This window comes from Ascaphus truei, chromosome 2 (assembly GCF_040206685.1).
Source record: "Ascaphus truei isolate aAscTru1 chromosome 2, aAscTru1.hap1, whole genome shotgun sequence".
Taxonomy (NCBI): domain Eukaryota; kingdom Metazoa; phylum Chordata; class Amphibia; order Anura; family Ascaphidae; genus Ascaphus; species Ascaphus truei.
Window position 1 is genome coordinate 406093990 of NC_134484.1, and position 16304 is coordinate 406110293.

Sequence of the window (16304 nt, forward strand, 5' to 3'; positions counted from 1 at the left end):
CTGACGAAGCACGTGGTGCGAAACGCGTAGAAGTCACGACAGGTCATCCTGCGCGTGTTTGCTGAGAGGCTGAGACGGAGCCTGCCTGAGGCTCTAGTGGTTGTTTTTTTCATCTTCCCTGGTGCCGTGATCCGGATCCTGTACGGCCATCAGTGGACCCCCACCTTTGCCTTAGTGTGTGTGTTCGTTTCCCCCTGTCAGCGGTATTATAGCTCTCTATGGCGGTTTTTATTTAAATTCCCTTGGGCTGTTAGTACTCTCTTTGTTTATTTTTAACATTGATTGTGTTTTTTTTTTTTTCTTTTGTTATGTGTGTTTTACTGTTTTAGGGTATTCTATGTTAAGAGACCATATGTATGGTTTATATATCTGGGCAGTTAACCCTTTGAGCTGAGGAGGGGTTGGATCCTCTCAGCTGTCTATGTGTTTGTTTTAATAAAAATAATACTAATTCTATCCCTTGTGCGCATTTGTGCATCTTTTCTTCTCTGTTTCTCAGGGTGTCCTCCCCCCTTTTAGGGGGGATCACCTCTGAAGTGGGAGCTTCTGGGGAGACGCTCCATGCACGTGCAGCACAGGGATTTTTCCAACCAATACATCTGCAGCACGAGCGCTGAATATCCTTCTCTCTGCTTTCAAGATAAAATAAATATATTCATACAAAGATTGGACATATTTTTTTAGAAAAGAAAGGTATACAGGGATATACCAAATAAGTAAACATGTGAAGAATGTTGATCCAGGGAGAAATCTGATTGCTGTTATTTGGAGTCGGGAGGGAATTTATTTTTGGATAATGTTTAACTGGGTTTTTTTTGTTTGTTTGCCTTCCTCTTGATCAAAAAATACTGTAAATGCAAATATAGGATAAGTATCTGTTGTCTAAATTTAGCAGGTTAAACGTGATGGACCGACAGTATGCCTTTTTTCAACCTGATCTACTATGTATCTATGCAACTCGGGGGTCCCCGCATGTCAGCACTGGAAAACCCACTGGTTCAGGTAAGCTTAAAAAAACTGGACTGCTGCTTTACTTAATTGACCTTATGGCATTACAGTACCACATGAAACTGATACCACCACATATTTGTGAATGAAGCCCTCTATGGGTATTGTGCACAACAGGCTGGCAGTGGCAAAATGTTGTCTAAAGACAGCTCCATACTGTAGTCATGTTTCATATTCTGCCCTGTTGATGGATAATGTTCTATTGATGTTAATGCACGCACAAAATAATGTTTAAAATACATGTGGTGATAAAGAATGACGTTCTCAAGCTGTTTCATGGCAATAAAAATGTGCAAGACATAATACACACAGTTTTTGTAAGAAGTGTCAGGTGAACCTGGATTTAATCTTCTATTAATGCTCCTTTTATTGTCTCTCGGGACTACCTTGAAAAATGTGGCAGGTGTTGTTATGATACTCTTTTATTGTGAATTATTAGACCACAGGGATAGTCTGGTATCATTTTATGGATGTTCAAGTGTTTTAGAAAAAAATGTTTCTTATTTCTGAGGTGCTGAGTTTCTCATACACGTTGTTTACAGCAAAAAAACAAGATTGTTTTTAAAGTAGTTATGCATTTTATTGAATAAAAAAAATGTACAAAAAACTGGTAAATCCCCCAATAAATAAAATAGAGCTCTACTTACAAACTGTTTTACATCTGGTTTATCTTACTGTATTTTAGGAACAGTGGAGAGTACAACTTTGCAGGTCCACACAGGAGCTTTCATCGGGTGATCACTGTGTGGACCTGAAACATTGTACAGGCATACCCCGCTTTAAGGACACTCACTTTAAGTACACTCGCGAGTAAGTACATATCGCCCAATAGTCAAACGGCAGCTCACGCATGCGCCTGTCAGCACTTCCTGAACAGCAAAGTTGAACTCCCTACCTGCACCGAAGCTGTGCACAAGCGGGGAGACTATAGAGCCTGTTACAAATGCATTATTTACATCAGTTATGTACGTATATGATGATTGCAGTACAGTACATGCATTGATAAGTGGAAAAAAGGGAGTGTTTCACTTTAAGTACATTTTCACTGTACATACATGCTCCGGTCCCATTGCGTACGTTAATGCGGGGTATGCCTGTAGTCTCTCTCTCTCTCTCCACTGTTCCTAAAATACATGGAACTAGATGTATGACGACTTGTAAGTAGAGCCCAACTTTATTTATTGGGGATTGTGTGTGGTGTGTGTTTTTTTTTTTTTCCCCCGCCAATAATTATTTCTTTGCCCCAATTTTTTTCATGTTCATATTCAATAAAACTTAAAATTGTTCAAACCGTAGGTGTTATATGTGAGTTTCCAAGTTCCGAAATAAATGTCAGGGTTGGTACAAAGTTGCCTCCATTCTCTCACAATGCAGATACATAATTGATATGTGTATCTCAGACACCTAACACTGAATACCTAATTATTCATTATAGTTGTTCATTTGAGTTGAGATTTGTTTTAGTACGGGTGTGTATAATGTTTAAAAAAATGTTGATATGCATTTTTAATTGTGGTCATTTTTTTTAATGTTATCCAACGAGAAACACTACATGAATCACTGCAGTTTTGTTCAGAAGGCAAATTATGAAGCCGTAGAAGTATAAAGGGAAGATTTACTGAAGTAAATGAGGTAAATATGCAGATATATTTTTACAATTTTAGGGGCCGATGTATCAAAGTCTCCTGGCTGCTAATGTGGTACAAAAAAAATAACAAAATGTGGTAAATAAAAGAAAACTATTTCTTAGGATGGGATTTTTTCTTTAATAAATCCACAGTAGTGCAATGTATGCCTACGTTTTGCTGCTAAGGCCGCGTCCATACTTAACGTCACAGCGTACGTGGCGCGAACAAAAAAGTCGTGCCTCTATGAGGCAAGCCATAGGGCTCGCGACCACACGCGCGACGATGTGTGACTTCCGAGCAGACAAATTATTTGATTTTGTCTCGCGACGGCCGGGTCACGTGTGCGGTTCAGCCAATGAGAACCAACCAGCTCCGTGACGTCACGGCCACGCCTCCGCAATGCCTCAGCCACCCCTCCCCGTCGCATCTCCCCCTAGGTCACAAATCGCCTCTGCCTCACGTGCGCCTAGCATAGCCTCAGCCTAAGAAACCTTCTGTAAGAGACATGTGCACAGGTACAACCAGGGAAACATATTTGGGGAAAATAAACCATGGCTTTTATTCAGCCCATAGCTTCAAACCATACATCTTTAAGAAAGCAACCAAATAAGCAAACATCCTATCCCTTTGTAAGGGGTAACTCACTACCCAGTTCCTCTCTGCAGGACTGGGAGGAGAGGTCTCTTTCCATCCTATGATCCCAAAGTCCAAAGAGGTACCTGTAAGCAGGGGGCCCTTTATGTCAGTGCCTGGGTATGGGTTTGTTTCTGTTGGGGGGGCCACCCTCAAGCGGATCTAGAGTCCACTGTGCCCTGGAATAGAGGTTTGGTTTCCTGAGGATCTTGCTAGCAGCACAGACCCACTGTGGTCAAAAACTCTCCTGCAGTTAAAGTAGGAGACTTTTCTACCTGATGATGAGCCAGGTGGAAACTGGCTAATTGTCTTTAGCTGCTGGACTCATCAGCCAGATACAGGCTTCCTGTTTGGAGCCCTATTTAGACAGGGGTTAAGGCCCTGTCACACCTTCATACACAACCCTCTTGATATTTTCTTTGTCTTGAACCTTCTAAAAACACCAATCTACATATCTAAGCAGCAAACGTCGGGTAAGCAGTGGTTAGGCAGGAGTGATGCACACTCCCATCGACATACGAAAGATTCACAAAAAAAAGTAAAACATGAAAAATGGGTTTGCCTTGGTTGTTGGCTCTATAAATTGGGCGGGGAGGGGGAGGGTGCTGGTGAGTCGTCACATTGTGGGACTTGATTACATGTAAAGGCGCGATATATACATCACTTACTGTATACATACAAGTATTTAAAGTTTCAATTTTTTAGTTGATGTGGAATCATGGCAGATAGAAAAAGATTTTAGGGAGCACATTATCATAAATGGTAGGCAGAAAGGGAAACAGAATTGAAGAATTCCTTTCTGAAGTATCTTTGTTCACAACACCAAGTTGAAGGTATGAAGTTCAAAAGATCAACCTGAGATTGAAGCCGAGACAACAGTTTTGCCTACAGTCTCACAAGTTGAAGTAGAGTTTGAGGAACATAATCTGAATGTAGAGGATGAACCAAGTAAAGTTCCCCGGGATCAAGATTTGACTGGACGGGACAGTGAAAATGGCCAAAAATTGAACTATTGTGACCCTGCAACTTAGACCATATTTGCTGACCAAATGTCATGATCGTCTGCGAAAAATCTTGGTGGAACATGGTCCAGAAAAAGTTCAGCAGTTTCATTTCCCTAAAGATGGTAATCAAAGAAAATTCTCAACAAGTAATTTCAAAAAGGAGACTTGCCAATGGGAAAAATGCATTGTCAGTGGCTACAGTATTCCATATCAAAGGACTCTGTGTTTTGCTTTTGTTGCAAGCTACAGTATTTGTCAGTAACCACGACTGGTGTTTCATCTCTTTCTGATAAAGGTTCAAAAGATTGGAAAAACAAGTCTGCAATTCCAGCAAAGCACGAGAGAAGCCGTGAACATTTGGAGAATTTTCAAAAAATGGAAAGAACTTCAACTGTGATTGAAAAACAATTGATGAAGAAATGTGTGCATCATTAAAACAAGAAGAAAGGTATTGGCCACAAATCTTAGAATACTCCTTGAGAAAGCGCTCTGAGGAGAATCCCCTTTTTTGTCCCCAGTACGTTCTTTGTTTTTAACCATGTAGTTTAATAAACTTGTTTTATTTTTGTACTTACCCGGTGAGTTGTTAAATACTTTTTCCTGGGTCCGCTGTCCCACAATCCTTCGCTATTTCACTGTATCCTGCCTTCCGATTGGAGGACGCGAAGCAGCTTTGCAGGCTTTGTCATACAAGATTCACATTGCCAGGTTATACGGAAACAGTGTTTCACATGGAGCCGCCACACTCCTCACCGTGACTTCAGAGAGACTGAGGAGGAACTTCTATATGGAACTGGGCTTCAGAGGTAATTCATTTCTCCTCTGCCGTGCATACCCCTACCAGTTGTTCTCAAAGAGCCTCCAGGCTCATTCTGTTTAACACTCTGTGAGTCTTTATCTCCAATATTAACCGCCGGGCACATCCCCAGCATTATACATACATGCATCTTCAGCGCTACTGATAGCACACAGAATATACAACTATACACCATACTACCATACTACAGGACTTCTGTCAGTTCTGGTATTTTTTTGTGCTGTTCATTGAGCTACGAGTGGCAGTTTTTTGCTTAGCAAATCTTAGAATAACTGATTTTTAAGTGATATAGTTTTTGGTATGCAAAATCTGGCCTTTCGGGGAACACACGAAAAACTTTTGGTAATCGGCACTTCCTTAAATTTGTAGAATATCTAGCTTTGTTTGACCCACTTATGGATGAGCATATTCATAAGATAAGAGACAATGAGACACATCTACACTACCTTGCGAAAGATATACAGAATAAACTGATTCTGGTTTTATCCAACACCATTAGAGAATAAATCATAAAATCTGCTCATGCTGCCAAGTACTTTTCAATAATTCTAGATTGTACACCAGATGTAGGCCACATTAAAAAATGACCATAATCCTATGTTTGTGTACATGGCTTCAGACATTGATAATTGTGAGCCTGTATGCATAAAGGAACATTTCTTGGGATATGTTCCACTAAAGGAAACAACTGGTGCTGGTATGACAGGCACTATGCTTCACTAGAACACAAAACCCCAGCAAGCTCTTTTTGGGAACCCCTGAGCCCCCACAAAATGTATATATGTATTTAAGTGTCAAAATGGAGAGCTATTGAGCGTGGCATATGTATACAACAGACGACAGAGAAGCCCAATGCTACATCCAACATGACAGAAATACACAGTAAAATACTTATATATTCTCTTGAAAAAGGGTCATTTAGTTTAACCCTTTAGCCAAAGCGTTGTAAGCTTGCGAGCCACGACAAGGCAGACACCCTGTTCGCAAGTCCTAACACTACCAGATAAAATACTAATATACCTCTATTTGGATTAAAATTCTCATTTACCTCTATTACGAGGGAGAACGACCACATTGGATCTATATCCAGCAGAACGAAAGGACCTACTAACTTGGGAAGTGGGGCGGGGTGGGCTTAAAACCTGGGAAGGAGGAGCCACCAACCCCCAACAAGAATTTTACTGTGTATTTTTTCATGTTGGATGTAGAATTGGGCTTCTCTGTCGTCTGTTGTATACATATGCCACGCTCAATAGCACTCCATTTTGACACTTAAATACATACAAATATTTTGTGGGGGCTCAGGGGTTCCCAAAAAGAGCTTGCTGGGGTTCTGTGTTCTATTAACCCATTCTCAGCTGTTTCAGCTGTTGGGGGTTGGTGGCTCCTCCTTCCCAGGTTTTAAGCCCGCCCCTCCCCACTTCCCAAGTTAGTAGGTCCTTTCATTCTACTGGATATAGATACAATGTGGTCTTTCTCCCTCCTAATAGAGGTAAATGAGAATTTTAATCCTAATATAGGTATATTAGTATTTTATCTGGTAGTGTTAGGACTTGCGAACAGGTGTCTGCCTTGACGTGGCTCGCAAGCTTACAACGCTTTGGCCAAAGGGTTAAACTAAATGACCCTTTTTCAAGAGAATATATAAGTATTTTACTGTGTATTTCTGTCATGTGTGATGAAGCATTGGGCTTCTCTGTCGACTATCCTTCACTAGTCAGAAGAGATGTCATTGCCCATTGAAAACAAACGCAAGGCTATGATAATGGAAGCAATATGAAGGGGAAAGAACAAAGAATTTTGGATGTTAATCCACGAGCCTTGTTTGTTCCTTGCAGTTCACATTCTTTCAATTTGGTTGTTAATGATGCTGCCAAGTGGTGCTTGGAGGCAACGACTTTCTTTGACCTAGTACAACGTGTTTATGTGTATTTCTCTGCTTCAACGCGTTGTTGGGACGTTCTAATGCGCCATGTGCCTAATCTTACACGGAAACCATTGAGTGAAACAAGAAGGGAAAGTACAATTCATGCCTTTAGACCTCTTTGCTATCAGCTATGTGATATCCATGATGCACTAATTGAAATCTCTAATGACACTCCATTAACAGGCCCATCTGGCAATACCTCACGAATACCGTAGATGCACAAGCTCTTGCAAAAAGTATTTCTAGTTTCAAGGTTGTGGTTTCTCTTGTTGTGTGGTATGACATCTTCTATGAGATCATTATGACTAGCAAAAATCTTCAGATGAAAGAATTTGACATACTGTACATTATTCCATTAAGCAAATGAGAGAAACCGAGAAGTTTCTTGTAGACTGCAGGAGTAACAAAGGGTTTGAGAAAACATTGGTAGATAGATGTGAACTTGAAGAGTTGGAGAAACCTGCACACCTGGAATCAGATCCGGTCCATATTAGGAGAAAGAAGAAGCAGTTCACATATGAAGCAGACGATGAGCCTATTCAGAGCTCCAGGGAAAAATTCAAAGTGAACTTTTATTTTGCTGTCCTTGCTACAGCAGTACAATTGGTTGAAGATTCACACAGATGCATCAAATTAGTTCTGTGTTTGGCTTCCTCTATAATGTTCACAGTTTGCAGAATATAACATCAAAGCAAATTATGGAACATTGCTTGAAGCTAGAGCAAGATTTACAACATGGGGACTCTTAGATTTGTGCAGCAAATTGTAAGCCACTGCAAGACAAGTTCCAAAGTGTGCATCATCAGCACAAGATGTATTGAACTTTGTATGCAAAAGTAAGTTGACAGATAGTGTCCCCAACACATGTATTGCTCTCTGCATCCTTATCACCCTCTCTATTTCGGTGGCCAGTGGTGAGTGAAGTGTGGGGTGTGGAGATGGGGGATGCACAGCTCAAGGTTCACCTAGGGCGTCAAATATCCTTTCACCGCACCTGCTACATTATCCCACAGAGCTATGATCTAAGTCTCCTGGGTTTAAATCTGGTGTATTAAAGGAGTAAATAGAGAAAAAGAAAATGTGATTTATCATACTGTATAGAGCAATTCAATTGGGTTTCTTGTCTTTGCTACATTTGCAGGCTTGGGGACTTTAATAGACACTTCATGTATGTTTTTTCACCTACTATCACTTATTAATAATCTTTTTCTCAAGTAAGGGGGGTGGCTATCAAAGTGTGCTGCATGAAATGGGGACATCGTCAATATATATAGTACTTTAAAAGTTTATTATTGTTTTCTGTTTAATATTGTATCGCCATAATCTGTATACAGTACACTCTTTGTCTGTGTTACCACTCGGCCTTCTAAGACCAGGATTCAACAAGATGCGATGCAGGGTTTTTGCATTTTGGCTTCATGAATCACATCCGAAGACTTAACTGTTGCAGCAGTTCAGTTGATACATTGGCCTGGAGTTATCAGTCCATTAAAACTAAGCTAATATCGCATCCGATAAAAAAGAAAAAAAAAAAAGGTGTGGCTCTTATTATTGCAATTTTATGACCCAATCATCAATATTTAGGTAATAATTGACCGGTGCGAGGTTTTAGCACTAGTCATTAATTAATGCAACAGTTAATAATGCATTAATTACCATCACATGCCTAATATTTCTACCATAGGCTTCTGTAATATGAATTATTATAGAGCCCTATACAAGAAATTACCAAGCTCCCCCTTGGTTGGCAAAATTGTGATGTCTTCGTAAAATCTGTGATGGAATCACCTGGTACATCAACCAATCTGATTCGTTGATGTAGGATGTGGCCTCATTAAAAGGCCTGGGCACTCGTAGAAGACTGGAAGACAGGGCCACATTTGGTGGTGAAGAATACAGAGGGAAAAAAGATGTCTTGGAAGAAGAAAAGAAGAAATACATACAGATGCAGATTCTTTATTCAACAGAGAATCCAGGGATTTGGGCCAAATTGAAGATCCCACGTTACAGATGGCCTTGGATTACAAATAGGTCATCGGGTTCTGGATTACTTTTAATGTTTTTTTATGGGGTTTTTGTAGGCCAACGGGCCTTGCATTATTTGTTATGGATTATATTTTATGGTTGGGCTTTGATGACTATAAGCCATTGATTATAACAGATACCTCTGCATACAGGAGCAAACTGAAGTTAGATGCCTCAGTTATAGAGTGGCTGTTACTGTATCTTCTTTGCCAATTTGCTATTATTATTTTTTTACTTGCATTTTATTGATTTTCTTATGTGACATTTGTTAATGCAAATGTAGCATGACTTGCTGTCTGCAGCACCGGAGCAAGCTGCATGACCATTGCTGCCCCGGTGACAGAGGGTTATTGCTGAGGGGTTTCTGATTCAGAAGCAAGGATCCCCCACAATGCATCTGCAGCAGACACTATCTCCGGAGCAGCAGCTTTTTGCTTTTTCATCCGCGGCTCAGGAGACAGTAAGTCTTGCTACTATCTGTATATCGTACTGTACATATGAATATATAATGTATGTATGTCTTTATTTATATAGCGCCATTAATGTACATAGCGCTTTACAGCAGTAATATACATGACAATCATATAAATAACAAATAATATAAATAACACAAAGGGGAGACGTGCTTCAGACATAAAAATAACATTTAGGAAAAGGAGTCCCTGCTCCGAAGAGCTTACAATCTAATTAAGGATAAGCATATAAACATTTGAATGCAAATAAAGTTAAAATAACAGTGCAGATATTTGGTTAGCTATACCTAATATATCAAAAATACAATATTGTATAAAAAAATTAATAAAAAATGGGATGGGGCTTAAATGGCTATGTGGAACCTGACAAGAAATTATATGCACAATACCCCTTGTATAAATTAAATATTTCTCAGAGATAGTGGCTGAGAGTCAGTGTTTATCAATATACAGTATTCAAGAAACATAAACCATCTTAATAAATGCTTTATTGTGGTCATGAAGCCTGTGTATGATTATTTCCATACTTGGAATGTGTCAGATTCTATTAAAACAATATGTAAGCTTAGGAGTGACTTCCAGTTTCCACAAAAGCAGAATTCAGCCCTTCAATGCCATCAAGAGATGGTTAATTAGGGCAGAGGTGCGCAAAGTGGGGGCTGCGCCCCCTGAGATTTGCTGCGGGCGGGGGGAGCAGGGTTTACAGAGGCCCCCGCACGCTTCCCAAATACATTTAAATTAATGCCGGGGGAACTGCAGGGCCTCTGTAAACTTCTACTTACCTTGTTTCAGACGCACCTGGTCATGCGTCGCCATGGCAACGTGACATCATGACGCCAGGACATCTGAAGCAAGGTAAGCAGGGGGGTGCACGAGGATAGGGGTACAGATGGCAGGGGGACGCAGGGAAAAAAGATTGCGCTCCCCTGAATTAGGGGATCCTTGTGAACACAGATATCATTACTCTCCAGACTTAGCAGTACCTGACCCGGATCTCTTGCAACAGAAATCCCACTTTGAACTTGTCAAAAGAACCACTGTCCAAAAAATACAGATTTTAGGAAATTTCCACCAGATATGAAATAGCAGTTCTGCCACAACTTCTCCAGCATTACTGTAGTAGATACTGATTTTACAATATAATATGACAGAGAAGTGAGAGTCATACACTTAAATAGAATATTCCAGAGTTTCCATAGTATTTAATGGCTCTCACCAAAAGGGAACAATGAGGCCTGCTACCACCTATAAAGAAGCTTATCTTGCATCTCTATGATACAGGTGCAAATAGAAGTTTAAAAGGCTTTTATTTCGAACCATACACCAAACGTTGTCCTTCCCATTTAGTCCCTAATTATCATTTCAAGCAAAGTTTTGGGGTTTGTGAGACTGTAAATGAAGGAGATCAAATTTGCTATTATTTTAAGACTTATTTTGTAACCTTTTTCTGTTCCAGTAATTAGGGCAACACAACTCTGATTACTCCTTAATTAGGCACCAACTTCAGTTAGCACCATGCTAAGTGCAAACGGGGATTCTCCAATCTCAAGCATTGAAACTTGGTGTCAATATATTGCTATGACAGCTATAAAGTTATCTTTAATGACAGTTAGTGATAATTATATGCAAAAGCGGTATGGAAAACCTCAATGCATATCCACAGTAGGCCATTCAAGTTAACGTGTGACTTTAGGGGGGTAGAATTGCTTTGCTATTCAATGGGTAGTAAGGTAGTAGAGTATTGTATTAAACCCTTTGTTATCTTAGTGGCCATGAAGGCATGCATAATGCATGCAGTCATGGCCACTATGGCTTCTAAGGGATTAACACATTTATTTATTTTTAAAGACAGATATCAGGTGTCACGGGAGACCAGGACAATTCACTGGGATCAAGGCACCAGGCAGGACAAAGGCATTCAATAAAGTGTATTTATTGCGTCCGCAGCCAACAGGCACAATACAGTAACAGAAAAGAGCTTACACTCCCCAAAACAGGGGTTACAGAGGGGGGATCCTAGCTAGCTAGGTGCAACTTTGGTTGGCTTACCCAGGAGTACTTAGACATGCCAGGGGTTCTGGTCTCTCAAAACCTCAGGGATGCTATTTGAAGAAGTACAAGTTCAATTATCCTGCTCAGATCAACACCAATCTTGTTCTTGGGTGTCTCCGGCAAAACCTCGAAGTACACCACTTACAGTAGTTAGCTTTACACGCTAACTAATTTTAGAGAGAACTGTGAAGCTCAGATCAGCTACCCTTAACATAGTTTCCCAGTCTCCATAGAAAAGCATTGTAAACGGGGCAACAACCAACCACAGCATGGATGCTACGTGCTGGCCAATCACAGAGCGATTGCTCGCCTGCGATGGACCAACCCGTGCCAGGGCCAGTGATGGGAAGACCAAGACAGCCCACAGGAGTGGACTTAAGTAAAGTGGGGATTTCAAACCAGCCAATGGTAACAGCGCCAACAGGGCTCATATCAAACAACAGTTCCCATTGGAGGACAGATATCCCTCTGCAGAGATAGGTGCCTCAGTGTCCGGTCAGGACAAAGGCTCCGCTCTTTGAGTCAACACCTCCTCAACCTGTATACCGCTCACCATCCCCATTCTCACCGGGTCCTCAGCACAATGCCTCCTGCTCCTTGATTAACAAAGCCCGACTTCCTTGGCACATCAAGGAACCGCAGAAATACATGCATCATAACATTAAACCATACAGTTTTGGACCAGAGGAGACACAATAAGGTGTATAACTCCTCTAAAATCGGGGTATCCATTGAGACAGATAGGGGCAATGGCTGTGCATAATGTTTATTATGAGAACCACGTTGCTCCTACCTCACACCAGGTATATATTGTATTGCAATATACACCTGGCATCTTCATTACAATATGGCTGCTAACGCGAGCCAACAATAAGGGCAGCTAGCACTGGGATGTCTTATTGTGACATTAGCTGGCTACTGCCATGTTAGCCATTTTCCAATGAAGGCCGTATATATGATTATGTATATAATTAGATTTGTGGATCTCCATCAAGCTCAGGGAAATGTTGGAAAATTATATTACAATATACTGTACACTAACATATCACACCAGAAAGAAAAATGATGTTAGCTACACCTATATGAGCGTCCATTGTTCCAAACATGTCCCGGGAGGATAACATTGCACACGTCAATCAATTAAAAAGAATGTTACATTCCAGTGCCTTATTCTAACCCAAAATGGACAAAGGACTATTTTTACTAAGCAGTTGTCTGCTATAGGGGACTTTCCAGGGCTTGAAGACACCATACAGCCAATTCACCCCTTCTTATGGTAGAAGACTATTTAATACAGTGGCCACCCCTGGCGGATTTTTGAAGTGAAACTTCTTTCGTGGCACCTAGTCCTCGTAGAACAAAACGGGATAGATGGGGGCGAAATGTGAAACGGAAGTGACATCACGTAATGGACGCCACTCCGCTCACATGTCCCCTGTCACATACGGTGGCGGCGGCCGGAGCCGCTCCTAATCGCCGCCGCACCCCCACACACACCCCCCACCTCCACCCGGCTACTGACATATGCGGCGGCGATAGCCGCCGCCGCTCCTAACGGCCCGCCTAACTGTTCCACGACTGCTGCCATGCCACGCATGCGCAGTTGTGATGGCGCCGCTGACGGACGCCACACATGCGCAGAAGCGGCTGGCAGCGGCGTCGTTCCACCCACACGCTCCTAACGCCCATTGGCCGCGGCACCATTCAACCCTCCATTGACGCGGGCATTCGCGGGCCCCCTGGCGCAACCCGCGCGGCACAGGGGCTCGGGGGGGGGAAGAGAGGTGGTGCGCCATGTTACACACCACCACTGGCTGCAGCTGGACACATACACACTGACTGACCCACCCACACCCCCACACACACTGACTGACCCACCCACGCCCCCAAACACACTGACTAACCCACCCACACCCCCACACACACTGACTGGCCCACCCACGCCCCCACACACACTGACTGACTGACCCACACACCCCCATACACACTGACTGGCCCACCCACCCCCCATACACACTGATTGACCCACCCACGCCCCCACACACACTGACTGACCCACCCACGCCCCCACACACACTGACTGACCCACCCACGCCCCCACACACACTGACTGACCCACCCACGCCCCCACACACACTGACTGACCCACCCATGCCCCCACACACACTGACTGACCCACCCACGCCCCCACACACTGACTGACCCACCCACGCCCCCACACACACTGACTGACCCACCCACGCCCCCACACACACTGACTGACCGACCCATGCCCCCACACACACTGACTGACCCACCCATGCCCCCACACACACTGACTGACCCACCCACGCCCCCACACACTGACTGACCCACCCACGCCCCCACACACACTGACTGACCCACCCACGCCCCCACACACACTGACTGACCCACCCATGCCCCCACACACTGACTGACCCACCCACGCCCCCACACACACTGACTGACCCACCCACGCCCCCACACACACTGACTGACCCACCCATGCCCCCACACACACTGACTGACCCACCCATGCCCCCACACACTGACTGACCCACCCACGCCCCCACACACACTGACTGACCCACCCATGCCCCCACACACACTGACTGACCCACCCACGCCCCCACACACACCCACACACCCCCACCCCACACACCCCCCACACACACCCCCCACATACCACATCCCCACACACCCCCCCCACACACACACACCCCACACACACACCCAACACCCCCTCCCCCCACACACACACTGACTGACCCACCCACGCCCCCACACACACTGACTGACCCACCCACGCCCCCACACACTGACTGACCCACCCACGCCCCCACACACACTGACTGACACACCCACGCCCCCACACACACTGACTGACCCACCCATGCCCCCACACACACTGACTGACCCACCCATGCCCCCACACACACTGACTGACCCACCCACGCCCCCACACACACTGACTGACCCACCCACACCCCCACACACACTGACTGACCCACCCACGCCCCCACACACACCCACACACCCCCCCCCCCCCACACACACACACCCCACATACCACATCCCCACACCCCCCACACACACACACACACACACCCCACACACACACACCCAACACCCCCTCCCCCCACACACACACTGACTCACATACACACACTAACTGACACACTGACTGACCCTCCCCCCCCACACACACACACTGACTGACCCACACTGACTGACCCACACACACACACACACACTCTGACTGACTCCCATACACACACTGACTGACACACACACACACACTGACTGACACACATACACCCACACACACACTGACTGACACACACACACACACTGACTGACACACACACACACACACACACTGACACACACTGACTGACACACATACACACAAGGAATTCACACTTAGTGCAAATAGCTAATACAGGGGATGTGTGCCGAGCACGCGCATTATAAGTCAAATTTATTTGCGTTTTGTCAATTAAATTGTATTTTGATTTTTAATTAAAACATCACCAATACAAATACAATTTCTGTGACAAAAGTCAAAGAAGTTTCACTTACTATGTGCGTACACAGCACACACAGCTTTTTTTTAATCTCAGGCCCCCCTGCTCATCAGAACGCACGCAACCCTTCTTGCTCACATGTACCACACTCACACTCCTCACACTCACAAACCCACCACACTCGTCTTACACACAAACACTTCATACTCACCCTTATTTTCAACATATTCCACATTTACCCCATCCACCCCCTTGTCTTAGAGCATACTCAATCTTTTCAATATACCTCCCACACTCATCACTTTTCTCTATCACAGACTGTGATCCGCCTTCTCCGTGCTGGGCTGAGAGAAGAGAGAGTCTCCAGACTGTGGGATGCAACAGCAGAGTGTTTCTCCCACAGGCCTTGGCACCCTTGGCAGAGGGTAACACGGCGCCTTGAGAAATACTGGCTTGATAAATATGGCCCATTATCCTTATGAGAGAATTAAGTCAAATTGTGGACAGGTCTCAAAGAAGCAGGACAAGGGCAGTTCTGCTCCAGGAGACCCCTGATGAGTATGATAACAATTGTAATAATAATTAAAATTAGTGGCGTAACTAGCATCCCGCTAAGGAGCTTTCAAAATAACTATTCATTCGAAGGGCAGTACAAATGACATGGATCATCCCTTAAGGTTTGGGGAAAGGAGATTTCACCAGCAACAAAGGAAAGGGTTCTTTATAGTAAGGGCAGTTAAAATGTGGAATTCATTACCCTGCGGAGACTGTGATGGCAGATACAATAGATATCATCAAAAAAAGGTTGGACATCCTTTTAGAAAGGAAAGGTATACAGGGATATACCAAATAAGTAAACATGGGGAGGAGGTTGATTCAGGGAGTAATCTGATTGGCAATATTTGGAGTCAAGAAGGAATTTATTTTTCCCCTTATGAAATATCATTAGATGATATTTCACTGGGGTTTTTTGTTTGCCTTTCTCTGGATCAATATACTGCAAGTACAAATATAGGATAAGTATATGTCATTTAAATTTAGCATAGGTTGAACTTGATGGACGTTCTGTACAGTATGTTTTTTCTCAACGTCATCTACTATGTAACTATGTCATTATGTAACACTGCTTCTATCACTCTTGGTACTGTCGTTGTGAGAACCAAAAATTGATTGTGCAAAAAAGAGCAGAACAAACAAGTAATGATTTCTT

The 16304-nt window shown here is 43.5% G+C and overlaps 1 protein-coding gene and 1 long non-coding RNA gene across 5 annotated transcripts in view; one reads left to right on the plus strand and one right to left on the minus strand.

Moving 5' to 3' along the window:
• The window catches only part of CDK14 (cyclin dependent kinase 14), a 693217-nt gene that overhangs the window by 483067 nt on the left and 193846 nt on the right, over window positions 1–16304 (minus strand). The window lies entirely within an intron of this gene.
• LOC142488759 (uncharacterized) lies at window positions 2425–4847 on the plus strand. Its single transcript, XR_012799640.1, has 2 exons — window positions 2425–2640; window positions 4569–4847. It is a non-coding gene; the product is annotated as an uncharacterized LOC142488759 (long non-coding RNA).